General features: G+C 50.0%; 1 pseudogene; it reads left to right on the plus strand.

Annotated features, from left to right (window-relative positions):
* The first annotated feature begins 1914 nt into the window (after positions 1–1914).
* LOC102414431 lies at positions 1915–10953 on the plus strand (annotated as a pseudogene).
* Positions 10954–13897: the final 2944 nt, after the last annotated feature.

Below are 13897 nucleotides of genomic sequence, written 5' to 3' on the forward strand. Positions count from 1 at the left end.
ATGTTTAACAAGGACCTAGAAGAAATAAAAAAGTGTCAATCAATAATGAATAATGCAATAACTGAGATCAAAAGCACTCTGGAGCGAACCAATAGTAGAGTAACTGAGGCAGAAAATAGGATAAGTGAGGTGCAAGGTAGAATGGTGGAAATATATGAAGCAGACAGGAAAAAAGGAAAACGAATGAAAAGAAATGAGGACAACCTCAGAGACTTTTGGGACAATGTTAAATGCCCCAACATTCGAATCATAGGAGTCCCAGAAGAAGACAAAAAGAAAGGCCATGAGAAAATACTTGAGGAGATAATAGTTGAAAACTTCCTTAAAATGGGGAAGGAAATAACCACCCAATTCCAAGAAACCCAGAGGGCCCCAAACAGGATAAACCCAAAGAAAAACACCCCAAGGCACATATTAATCAAATTAATGAAGATCAAACTCAAAGAACAAACACTAAAAGCAGCAAGGGAAAGCAACAAGTAACACACAAGGGGATTCCCAAAAGGATAACAGCTGATCTTTCAATGGAAACTTCATGCCAGAAGGGAATGGCAGGACATACTTAAAGTCATGAAAGAGAAAAACATACAACCCAGATTACTATACCCAGCAAGGATCTCATTCAAATATGAAGGAGAAATCAAAAGCTTTACAGACAAGCAAAAGCTGAGAGAATTCAGCACTACCAAACCAGCTCTTGAGCAAATGCTAAAGGATCTTCTCTACACAGGAAACAGAAAAGGTTTATAAACTTGAACTCAAAACACACAGTTACTGTAGAAGTGAAGTTTTGAGAATAGAGGGCTATTACTCTAAAACCTGACATTAGTGTTGGTCGTTCAGTCATGTCCGACTCTTTGTGACTCCATGGACTGACCGCATGGAGCCCACCAAGCTCCTCTGTCCATGGGATTCTCCAGCTAAGAATACTGGAGTGGGTTGCCATGCCTTTCTCCAACTATGATATTAGAGGGGGCTGTTACTATAGAAGGGGAACTATCACTGTACAGGGGAGAGTATGACAATAGAAGGGGAGTATTACTGTAGAGGGGGGACCATGACAACAGAAGGGGACTATTACTGTAGAGGGGGGACTATGACAACAGAAGGGAACTATTACTATAGAGAGGGGACCTTAAGAATAGAGACAACCCCTGTCCATGGAGAGCAGTAAACACAAATATAAAGGTCCAGGCATGTGTTTGCCATGAAAGGAGTCCTGATGGCATGCAGACCACCAGGACACCCACCCATAACAGGAGAGAGGGGACACTCAGACCCTGACTGGAGGCATTCCCAGCTTCTTAGCTGCTCAGGTGGGTGCTTCATCCTGGGAGCCTGTCCAGTCACTTTTACTGCAGCAACACTCATCAGATCGAGAGACCGCCTCCGGGGAGTGACGGGCATGTGACCTTGGGCCTGGACTCCATTGCCCCTAGGGTGGAAGCCCCCATACCTGGAGCCCACAGGCTCAACTGGGCCCCTCTCAGCCCCAAAAGGAGGGGGCTGGTGCACAGTGCGAGGAAGGGGGACCCTCTGGATGGGGTCGCCAGCTCTAGCCTCAGGGAGAACAGACTTGAGCTGCTGGGGTCTGTCTGTTGGTCCCCGTCTCCCCGCTCCCTTGCTCCTCCTCAAACCCCCACTTAACCTCCTGTGTCTCTCTGCTCCCTCGCCCTACTTCTGTTTGTCTCTTTTCATGTCTCTGTCCATTTCTTTCTGTGTCTCAGTTTCTCCGTCTCTAGAGCACTTCTCCCCTCTTCACCACCCCATCCTCCTTTCTCTTGGAGAGAAGTCCACAGGTACAAGTTTCTCAGAGCCACGCCTCCATGCCGCCAGCACCGGGTCTTCTGTATGTCCTGTTTTAATTATGCAACACCCCATTTCCTCCCCCAGATTGCCCAGGCTCGGCCTCTTATGGGCTGGCAGGTGAGCTTGCCCGGCTCCTTCCTGTGCCACCAAAGTGAACTCCAACTGGATGTCGGCACTGAGTTCTTGGCTCTGGGACATGCCCCTGCACCACCTCTCCATACCAGGTGAGGCCCCATAGGCTCGACTCAGCGGAGATGCGGCTGCAAGATGGGTCCAAGTGTGGGAAGCCTCAGAGCCAAACATGCACACATGCAGGCACACACATTCACACTGAACACACACACGCATGCACACACACACACCAAACACACATGCACACACACGCACACATACTGCACACACACACATACACACACCAGCACCTTCCCTTGTCTGTCCACTTTATCCCATTCAACCCAGAAGGTATATGAACCCCCGAGAGCCTACCTTCAGGACACATGCTGGCCTCCCTGGGGGGCAGGGTTGTGTTTTTCTCAGCCACTCTGTCCTACTCCTGGGGACCCCTCAGCTTTCCACCCACGTTTTCCATCAGAGCTTGTGCAGCACTTTCTGCACTTGAGCCTGGAGGGCCCAAAGTTTAAGGGGGCCACCCGCCCCCAAAACAACTCGATAAGTGATACCAGAACTATCTAATTAAAATGAGGAACCTCTGACTCCAGCCAGTTTGGTTGCAAAAAGTGCTGCAAAGCTCAGCTATGGGCGGGCATCTGGATTTGGGGATGGCCAGTGGTGACCAGGCAGGCAGGCACTTCCAGGGTGACACTGCTGTGCTCAGGCCATCTGAGGGGTGGCCACCAGACACCGTGGCCTGGGAGGGGAGGGTCCCTGCCAGACAGCACCCTGCTCACCTCCTCAAGGTGTAAACGTGCCCCATTCTCCACCAGCACTCCTCTGGCCGTGCAGACACTGGGCCCTGCCCTGGCTCTGTGACACTGGACACTGCCCGCTGGGAGCGCACATGGACAGTTGGACAAACAGGAAGTGCTGTTTTCTATGGAAGGCAGCTTTAGACTTTTTCTCACCCTCTCGACAGCTGTGGGGTTCTATGCCGGCCATCCCACCCTGCCTGGGAGGAGGGGCCCCCACACGGCTCTTCCCTTGAGAGTGTGGAGCAGACAGGAAACCGTGGACCCAGTCTCTCGGCCCTTCCGGGTGCTTCCCCGTGGGGAAAGCTGTGGGGACCCCACATGGAGGAGGCTTCCGAGTCTTCAGGACCACAGAGTGGCCCTTGGCCGCTCTCCTTCCCATACCCCTTACAAAATAACTCGATGCCTCTCCCCCAAGCCCGGGCACCACTCATCTGCTTCTGTCTTTGTAAATTTGCCTGTTCTGGACATCTTTTATAAATGGACAGGTAAAATGTGTCCTTCTGTGTCTGCTTCTCTCACTGACCATCGTGTGTTCAAGGTCCATCCATGATGTAGCCTGTGTCAGAACTTCACTCCTTTTCATGGTGACTCATACACCACTGTGTGCATGGGCCACATGCTGCTGACCCACCCATCCATCCATCCACCCACACACCCACCCATCCACTCATCTATCTGTCCATCCACCCACTCACCTATCCATCCACTCATCCATCCAACCACCCACTCATCCATCCATAAATCCACCCATCCAGCATCCATCCATCCATCCATCCATCCACAAACCAATCCATCATCCACCCATCCACTGATTGATCCATCCACCCACTCACCATCCATTCATCCATCCATCCATCTACTTATCTATCCACCCATCCATCCACTCTTCCATAACATCATCAAATCAAATTATATTATGAACTTGTAAATCCTCCTTCCTATCCCTTGACCCTGAGAATAAATAAGAAAAGAAAAAAGAGAAAGAAATAAAGCTAGTCCAAACCTATGTTCAGAGACAGAAGGGAAGATTTCTGGATTGTCCCCAGGTGACTGCTAAAGTGTGAACCTCTCCACACTGTCTCTGAAACAGATCACACAGATTTAAAAGGGAAAAGAATAAGTAAAACCACACATAAATGACCACAACATTGGCGTCATAAAAAGCCTGAAAATACTATGAATAACTTCAAAGTACTTGTAACTAGAGAAGGTCTCTCTGTGCTCAGTTGTGTCTGACTCTTTGCAGCCCCATGGACTGTACCCACCAGGCCCCTCTGTCCATGGACTCTCCAGGCAAGAATAATGGAGTAGGTTATCATTCCCTTCCCAGGGGATCTTCCCAACCCAGGGATCACCACTGCATCCTTTATGCCTCCTGCTTTGGCAAGCAGGCTCTTTGCCACGAGCACCACCTGGGAAACAACAAACCATAAAATCAAAAGCCACCTTAAGCCTTTCCTGTCCAAAAACGGGATTCCTTAAATAAATTGACTTTCACTTTCTCACATCTGCAGAGACCCCATTTGGAGACAAGATTCAGTCCCCAGGACTCAGTGGATATGACTTTCGGGACTCCCCCATACCCCGCGGTGCTATAGCTGTGCATCCTTAGGGCAGCTTGGGGGCACAGAGGACAGGCTCAGGGGGTGATGTGTCCCCCGCCTGGTTTGCCTGCAGGGAGCCACAGCATGATGACCTACTGCCTGAACAAGAAGTCACCCATCTCTCACAAGGAGTCAAGGCTGCTGCAGCTTCTGGGCAAAGTGCTGCCATGTATCACCCTGCCCATGGTGCTCAAGAGGTCCACCACCCAGGTGAGGGTCTGCGGGCACGCCTGGGCCCTGGACCCAGCTCCAGCCGCTAGTGTCACCCACAGGGGGCGGTGTCTTTATCCCTCTTGGGGAAACGAGATTGAGAATAAACCTGCTGTAAAGCAGAATTGCTGTTTAGTTGCTCAGTCATGTCTGACCCCATGGACTGTAGTCTGCCAGGCTTCTCTGTCCATGGGATTCTACAGGCAAGAATACTGGAGTGGGTTGCCATGCCCTCCTCCAGGAGATCTTCCCCACCCAGAGAGCCTCCCAGAAAGGTAGGAAAGGACACAGCTTTACTGTGGAACCAGCCTGAAGCCAGAACGGGGACCCATGGACTAACAGCATCACCCTCTGAAGTTACAGAGGCTGGGGGACCTGGGAAGGGAAGGGGAAGGCTGGGTTCTGCCCTTTGTGCAGCTGAGCTGACACCAGAGCTCCTTCCTGGTCCCAGATAAGCAATAGCTGAGTTCCCATGTTCTCTGAGGTGGGTTTATGTTTGCACCCCAGCACCCCCTCCAGGGAGACTTTCTTGGTGGCGCAGATGGGAAAGAATCAGCCTGCAATGCGTGGGACCCGGGCTAGATCCCTGGATCGGGAAGATCCCATGGGGGAGAAAATGGCACCTCACTGTAGTATTCTCACATGGGAAGTCCCATGGACAGAGGAGCCCAGCAGGCTAGAGTCCATGGGGTCACAGAGAGTCAAGACGACTGAAGCGACTGAGAACACACGCACGCACTCACACCCCTCCCCTGTAGTGCTTCTCCAGGGTGGATCGGGGGTTTTATGGGGTGCAGAGAAGCCGGGATGGGAGGCAGTCATTGTGGAGGATGAAGAGGAGTCAATGTTGGGGGCCCTGTCTGTGGGGAGGGGGCACCCAATTGACAGTGGTCCTGTCACTGGCACACACGTTACCCAGGGGGTGGATGCAGGATGGGGTAGAAACCCACCTGGGCCCAGGTGCCCTCAGGAACAGGGGCCCTCCTGGGCAGGACAGATGGCCCCTGCCTTCCTGTACCCGCACTTGAGGGGCACTCATATTCCTGGTTTTTCTGCTCCTGGGCTGGTCCTCCCAAGAGGACAAGAGGCTGTCAAGCACAGCTCTTACCTGTGTGATTGCTTCCTCCTGGGAGGTCCCCGGTTGCTGGAATCCTCCTCAGGGGATCTGATTGGCAGAGAGCCAGGGCTGGAATGTGGACAAACTACATTCTTGCTTGCATCAGCTGCCTACAGGCTGGCCTTAAGAGCTCACACCCAGAGGAGGGAGCGAGCAGCAGGAGGTCCACCAGAGCCCGGGAGTCCTGCAGGACTGGGGTCCCTCTGCTCAGAGGGTCCCTTGGTGCTGGGTCCCTTTCTTCTGCGTCCCTCCAGGGCAGGGTCCCCTCCATACTGGGGGACCTTGGTGCCATGGTCTCAAGTGGTATGGCTCCCAAAGAGACCTGGGTGTGTGTGGGGTGGGGGGCACAGGTGGTGGTCTTTCAGGGGGTGTTTAAGATCAGCGGCTGCAGCAGCACTGCATTTAATCCTTGTAGAGGTGGATGGCAAGTGCCTGACTATAGCTGACAATATTCATATGAGTCTTTGTTTTTTCTTTTAATTTGGATTGGGGGGTGGGGCTGTGACACCCTTTCCCATTTTTTATCCTTATATCTTTTTCTTTTTCCATTGTGACTCTGTGTAGAGAACACAGTACCATTTTCTGCGACTAGTTTATGTTAATATTAGTTTTTGCTTTTTCTTTTATTTTGGATAGAGAGAATCTATTATTTTCTTCCCCACTTTTTTATCCTTGTGTTTTTTTCTTTTTCCATTATGACTCCTTGTAGAGAACACAGTACATTTTCTGCTACAAATTTATATTAGGGCTTCCCTGGTGGCTAGTTGGTAAAGAATCTGCTTGCAATGAGGGTGATGTGGGTTCGATCCTGGGTTGGGAAGATCTGGAGAAGGGAAAGGCAACCCACTCTGGTAATCTTGCCTGGATAATTCCATGGACAGAGGGGTCTGGTGGGCTACAGTCCACCGGATCAAAATGAGTTAGAAACAACTAAGCAACTTTCACTTTTCAATGTACGTTAAAGTTATTTTTTGCTTTTTCCTGTCTTATTTGTGTCGTGGACAGATGTTTTGTCCTTTTGTTCTCTTCCCTTGATTCCTTCTTGCCTTTCCTAGTGCTGTTTGTGGGGGTGGGCACAGACCTCTGTGGGTCTAGTGTGTCCTCATGTCCAAGGGTCCAGCTTGGGTGTCATGGAGCCTTGGCGTTGAGCCCACAGGGAGCTTCCACCCAGGGACTGCCTGAAGGAGTGTGAGGCTGGACTCTGCAGGAACACCCCCCCAAGACCACAATCTTGACCCGGGCTCTGTGCTCCACATGACCACTGACCCTGGGGACCCTGTTCCCAGAAGCAGTGCCTCAACCCCAGCAGCACCAACACGGTTGATTTCACAGTGGCCAATGTGGCCCTCAGTTGGGCATCCTCAGTGCATGCCCAGCCCCTGAGTGGGGCTGCCCTCTGTGCCCAGCACAGATGACTGACCTCTGTGTGCAGGTTCTGAGCATCACGAAGCACCTGGATGCTGGTGTGAGGACCTGCAGTTGGCGCACATGGAGGAGGGCACTGAGAGGAACCTGCACTCTGGCCACATGGTGTACATGACGGCCCTCATGGAGGTGGGGGTGGGGGCAGGGTTACGGACGGGGGGGTCCGCCAGCCAGGGACACCACGTCTGGTCCAGGCAGGAGGGGGAGGGCCTCTGAGGGGATGGGCACACGTCCACTCAGATGGACACACAGTCACTCCAGACAGGAGAGGCTGACCTCTAAGGGGACAACACAGGTCCACTCCCATTAGAGGACACTGACCTCTAATGGGACGGACACACGTCCACTCCAGGCATGAGAGGGAGAACCTCTGGCATCAGTCACTCAGAATTCCCAACCAACACGCGTTTCTGAACTCACACCTGCACCCCTGGCCTCTGGGGTGTCTCCCAGAATTTGGCTATACCAGGTCCCTGACACATCTTTTCCTGTGTCCAGTTTTGGGGTGTCCAGTCCATTCTCTCGGCTGCTGGCCAAGTCACTTAAAGTCTCACACTGGCCTCGGCCCCCAGTGCCCCCACCACAGAACCTAAAGACCCTTGGGGTCTGGAGGTTCTGTCCTGGGCCTCAGTGTGCATGTACCCTGCTGGCCTTGCATGCTCCCTGGAGTACAGACTTCACACAATGTTATAAGCAATGCTCTCTGCTGCTGTGCATGCACACACACATGCATATCCATGCACACACAGACCCTGAACACATGCACACCTGTGTGTGCACTTGTACCTACTGGAGTGTGTACACACACACACACACACACACCAGCACACCAGAGCAATGCCACGGTTCCCCACTGCCACTCAAGAGAGGCTGGGTCCCTTGGGACCAGGCGCCATGCTTTATGTCTTTGTGTGTCAGGACACCACAACCCGTCTGTAGAGTGGCTGTGCTGGGGGAATTCCCCACCCATGACCCTCTGTCTCTCACTACAAGGCCCTTCACCCCACCCCCACCCAGGACATGCTCATGGAGATCTCAGAGTGGCTGGAGAACCACCCACAGGAAGTGGTTAGCCTGGCATGCAGGAACTTCGAGGGCGTGATGGAGGACCTGCATGAGTACCTGATGGGCTGCATCAAGAACATCTTTGGGGACATGCTGTGTCCCCGTGGGGTGTGAGCAGGGGCCACAGGCTCCCCATGCTCCTGGCAGCGGGGGTGGTGGGAGTACTAGGCCTCACTGTAATCAAACTATCCGCTTGCTGCATGAGGCTGATTCAGGCACCAGGTGATGCTGCTCATGGAACCCCAGTAATCCACCCACCACTGTCTCCACTCAAACACCCCAATGACCAGCCCATCACTGGTCACAGGCACCCCCAATAATCCACCCTGCCTGGTCTCTATTCAGACATCCCCAAAATCCATCAATCATGCCTCACGATGCCCCAGTAATCCACCTGCTGTTTTCTATCAAAAACCCCAATAATCCATCCACCTCTGTTTCCACTCAGGCACCCCAATAATCGACCCATCACTGCTCAAGACACCCAAGTAATCTACCCACCACTGTCTCCACTCAAACACCCCCAAAATCTACCAATCACTGCTCAAGACACCCCAATAACCCACCATCACCATCTCCACTCAGACACCCCAGTAATCGACCCACTAGTGTCTCTACTCAGACATGCCAATAACCCACCCATGACTGTCTCTTCTCACAGAGAACCCAATAACCAGCCCATCACTGCTCATAGACACCCTAATAATCCACACATCACTGTAGCTTCTCGGACACCCCCGATAACTGACACATTATGTCACAAGGCACCCCAATAACCCCTGTGCACATGTCTCATGGGCACCCAGATGATTCTCCCCCTAGGAGGTGCTGACTCTGCACCAGCTGTGGTCCCAGGGCCAGCAGGTCATCCTGTCGTACAAGGACGAGGCATCCATGAGTCAGCATGCAGAACTGTGGCCCGGTATCCCCTACTGGTGGGGGAACCAGGTGAAGCCCTGAGACCTCGTCCACTACCTGGAGCTCATGAAGAGCTGCAGCCACCCAGGGGAGTGCTGCCTTCAAACCGGGACACCTGGTCGCACACATGTCCTCGTGCATGGGTCTGGCTTTGTGTTCAAGTGGAGAAATGGAACAGGACGTATTAGGGGACGTTATTCTGTTCAGCACATGGGGACCAGGGCGTGGACATCCTTGGGGATGTTACTGTGTCCACCACAGGGGTTAGGATGTAGACAGGATGTGGACATCCATGTGAACATTATTGTGTCCACCACACGGGGCCAGGACATGGACATCTTTGGTGTCACTGTCCAGCCCACCTGCCCTTTGTAACAGGAGAAATTCATGAGTCAACACCCCTGTGAGCCCCTGCTGTCTGAACTTTGGTCTCTGTTGGACATCTGAATCTCTGACCTCTGCGGAGGCCAGAGTCTGGGTGAGTGATGGCACAGCTTGGTGACTGCGTGGGCAGGTGACCCCATGGGTTAGGGGTCTCATGGGTGGGTGACTGCGTGGGTGGGTGACCCCATGGATTACTGGTCACATAGGCCGGAGACCGTGTTGGTTGGAGACTGCGTGGGTGGGTGACCAGTTTGAGTTGCTGAGTGCAGGGTGGGTTACCATGTGAGTTGCTGACCTGGTGAGTGGGTGACCGCATGGGCGGGTGACGGTGTGAGTGGGTCGTCATGTGGACAGGTGAGCGCATGCCCTCACAGGTTAGTGACCCCATGGGTGGGTGCCCACAGGGGTTGGTGGCCAGTGGAGGGATCAATGCATGGGGTAGTGACCCCATGGGTGGGTGACCACGTGAGTCAGTGCCCACACGGTTTGGTTGGCCACATGACTCCATGGGTTAGTGGCCGCATGCCTGGGCAGCTGACCCAACAGCCTGCACCATGAACAGCAGCCCCTCTCTTGTCCCAGGCAGGCTGTGGGTGGCCAGCATCAACCTCACAGAGAACCTGGAGTTTGTCCGCGTCCACCCGGCCTGGTCCCTGGAGAAGCTGACCCAGTGGGGGCTCCCCTACCTTTGCGCATGGGTGTGGGGCCGTACCAACACCTTCGCAGGCAACTTCATCTGGGCCGAGTGGTTTGTTGGTGACGTCATCGGGTTGAACTGGAAGCTGCTTTGGGGCTGACAGATGGTGCGTGTGTGGAGCTGGGCATCACAGAGGCTGCGTCTCAGTCACGTCCTGCGACGTTACCGGCCTGAACCAGAAGCCACCTCGGGGCTGAGGCACGGCGCACTGAGGAGCTGGGCGTTGCGGAGGCCGCTCCTCGTTCGCATCCTGTGACATCACTGGGCTGAACCAGAAGCTGCTTCGGGGCTGAGGGATGACGCATGGGTGAAGCTGGGTATCACGGAGGCTGCGTTTAAGTCACGTACTGTGATGTCACCGGCCTGAACCGGAAGCCACCTTGGGGCTGCTGGTGGGCACGTTGAGGAGCTGGGCTTTGCAGAGGCTATTCTCAGCCCTGTCTTGTGGGGCTTGTCATCCGTCCGCGCGTCCACTGAATGTGGGTGACTGCCGAGGTGGGGCCAGGTGGCAGTGTCCATGGTCTCCTCGGTCCTCCGTGTGTCTCTCGGCGACTGCAGGGTGTGAGGTGATGATTAAAGGTGAGTGCATGATTTGTACAATCACATCCTCAGGGAGACACACCTGGTTCTCGGGTCTGTGGCTTCCCCATGGGAGAGGCTGGGGTGCCCCCTCTCCCCAGGCACTGAGACTAGCAGACGGTGACCCCCAGCTGGGGAGGGGAGGAGGCACTATGACATAGTGTCCATAGGAGGAGACTGAGCGCATAGTGATCTCACTGAGAAATCCCTTTTATGAGATAAGGGGCTTCCCTGGTGGCTCACTTAAGAAGGCCTTCTTATCTCTCCTTGCTAGTCTTTGGGACTCTGCATTCAGGTGGCTGTATCTTTCTGTGTCTCCTTTGCCTTTCTCTTCTCTTCTCATCTATTTGTAGGGCCTCCTCAGACACCCACTTTGCCTTTTTGCATTTCTTTTTCTCGTGGATGGTTTTGATCACCACCTCCTGTACAATGTTAGGAACCTCCATCCATAGGTCTTCTGGTACTCTGTGTGCCAGATCTAACCCTTGAATCTATTTGTCACTTCCAGTGTATACTCACAAGGGATTTGAAAAAAGCAAAGAAACAGAGGAAAACAATAGAGTGAGAAAGAGTAGAGATCTCTTCAAGAAAATGAGAAATGCCAGGGGAACATTTCATGCAAAGACAGGCACAATAAAAGACAGAAACGTTATGGGCCTAGCTAAAGCAGAAGAGATTAAGAAGAAGTAGCAAGAATACACAGAAGAACTGTTAAAAAAAATCTTAATAACCTGGATTACCATGATGATGTGATCACTCACCTAGAGCCAGACATCCTGTAGTGCAGACACGTGGGCCTTAGGAAGCAGCAGTACAAGCAAAGCTAGTGGAGGTGATTAAATTGTACCTGAATGCTTTCAAATCCTAAACGGTGGTACTGTTAAAGTGCTGCACTCAATACACCAGCCAGTTTGGAAAACTTGGCTGTGGCCACAGGACTGGAAAAGTTCAGTTTTCATTTCAATCCCAAAGAAGGGCAATGCCAGACAATGTTCAAACTACCACACAACTGCACTCATTTCACATGCTAGGAAGGTAATGCTCAAAATCCTTCAAGCTAGGCTTCAAGAGTATATGACCCGAGAACTTCACAGTCCACACATTCAAACCGTTGATACTAAATGCACAGTGATGCCATAAAGATGGTCAAGGCAAAGACACACAATGTGATTTTATTTATGTCTAAATCAGTGAAACAAAATATTCACTGCAAAGTACAAGCTTTTTATCATGAAAAATCCTATGTTTGAATATGAAATATCCTGCTGAAATTGAAAAATACGTTTTAAAGTGAAATTCTTTGTCAGCTATTTTGAGACTATGGGAAAAAAGAAAATAAAATTACGTTCATTGGGGCTGCTTCAGTTCAGTTCAGTCGCTCAGTCGTGTCCAACTCTTTTCATTGGGGGCTGCGTAAACTTTCACAGATATTTTTTCTTAAAGATTCCCTTACAGTTTTGCAGTCTTAATTAGACATAAAATGATCAGTAGATTTTATACTATGTTTGTTTTCTGAACATTTTCATTTCCTTTAATTTATGAATGTAACTGGAATGTTTTTCTATTAAGTGAGTATTAAAAATTACTCCTCTCTCCTGTGTGGAACACACTGCTTACCCTACTGTTGGGAGACATTTTACTGCCTAAAACCTTTCATAATTCAGCTCTACAATCTAGGTTTTTTTGTTTGTTTGTCTTGCTTTGTTTAGGCTGAGAATTTTCTCATCTATTTTTAGTATCTTCAGAGTCTCTGTTAGGCATACGTCTGCTGTTGTTTCCTTGCACAGTCATGTCCCAACTCTTTGCCACCCCATGGACTGTAAGCCCACCAGTCTCTTCTGTTCACAGGGATTCTCCAGTCAAGAATACTGGAGTGGGTTGCCATGCTCTCCTTCAGGGGATCTTCCTGACCCAGAGATGGAATTCGCACCTGCTACGGCTCCTGCATTGCAGGCGGATTCTTTACCACTGAGTGAAAAGAGATCATGTATACATGAAACCCACCTTAATTATGAAGACTCATAATTGGCGAAAAGCAAAGATGGAGAAGCCCAAACAAGCATTCATCTTTTACCAATTAATAATAAGAAAACAACCCTTCATTTCAATTTGTCTTCCTTTATTTTTTCAATTAACTTTTCATTGAAGGATGATTGCTTTCCAGAATATTGGTGTTTTCTGTCAAACTTCAACATAACAGTCTTTCTTAACTCATAGTTTCTCTTCAATATCTTCTTATCCTGTGTAAATAACTTCTTTTAACATTTCTTACAGACAAGGTATCTGCTGAGAATGAATTCCCCAATTTTTTGTTGATATGAGAGTATCTCCTTCTCCTTTGTTTTTGAAGGATAATATTCCTGGAAGTAGAAGTTAATTTCAGTAGTTTTTTTTTTTTAAAGCATTTTATTTATTGACATGTTGTACCTGTACCATGGATTTACTAGTTAAGCTGTATAATTCATTGATTTGTAACTTATTCATAGGTTGAATAACCATAACCACAGCCTCATTCTAGAATATTTTCATCCCTCCAATGGGAAACACTCTCCAGTTGGCAGACATTTTCCATTTGCCCCTTCATCTGGGCGCTTTCATTCACTCCTTTGTTTTCGGTCTTTAGAGCATTACCTAATCAGGGACATACGCATTCACATGAACAGTATAATGCAATACACAGCCTTTTGTTCCTGGCTTCTTTTAATTAACATAATCATTTCAGAGCGCTAGCATGTAATAGCTTGTATAAGAACTCCATTCATTTGATGGCCAAATAATTTTGCATTGCATGTTTTATTTATTCGATCACCAGTTGATGGACATTTGAGTTATTTACACTTTTTAAACTTTTTTTAGTTTATTTCTTTTTAAACTTTATTTTTAATAATTTAAAATTAAATTTAATGGCTTTTTCTGCATCTATTTAGGTTATCATATGATTTTTAGCTTTCCTTTGGTTAATATGGTCTGTCACATTGATTGATTTGCAAATATTGAAGAATCCTTGCATCCCTGGAATAAACCCAACTTGATCGTGGTTTTTGATGTGTTGTTGAATTCTGTTTGCTAAAATTTTGCTGAGGATGTTTTTGCATCCATGTTCATCAGTGATATTGGTCTGTAGTTTTCTTATTTAGTCTTGTCCTTGGTTTTCATATCA

Source organism: Bubalus bubalis, chromosome X, assembly GCF_019923935.1.
Source record: "Bubalus bubalis isolate 160015118507 breed Murrah chromosome X, NDDB_SH_1, whole genome shotgun sequence".
Taxonomy (NCBI): domain Eukaryota; kingdom Metazoa; phylum Chordata; class Mammalia; order Artiodactyla; family Bovidae; genus Bubalus; species Bubalus bubalis.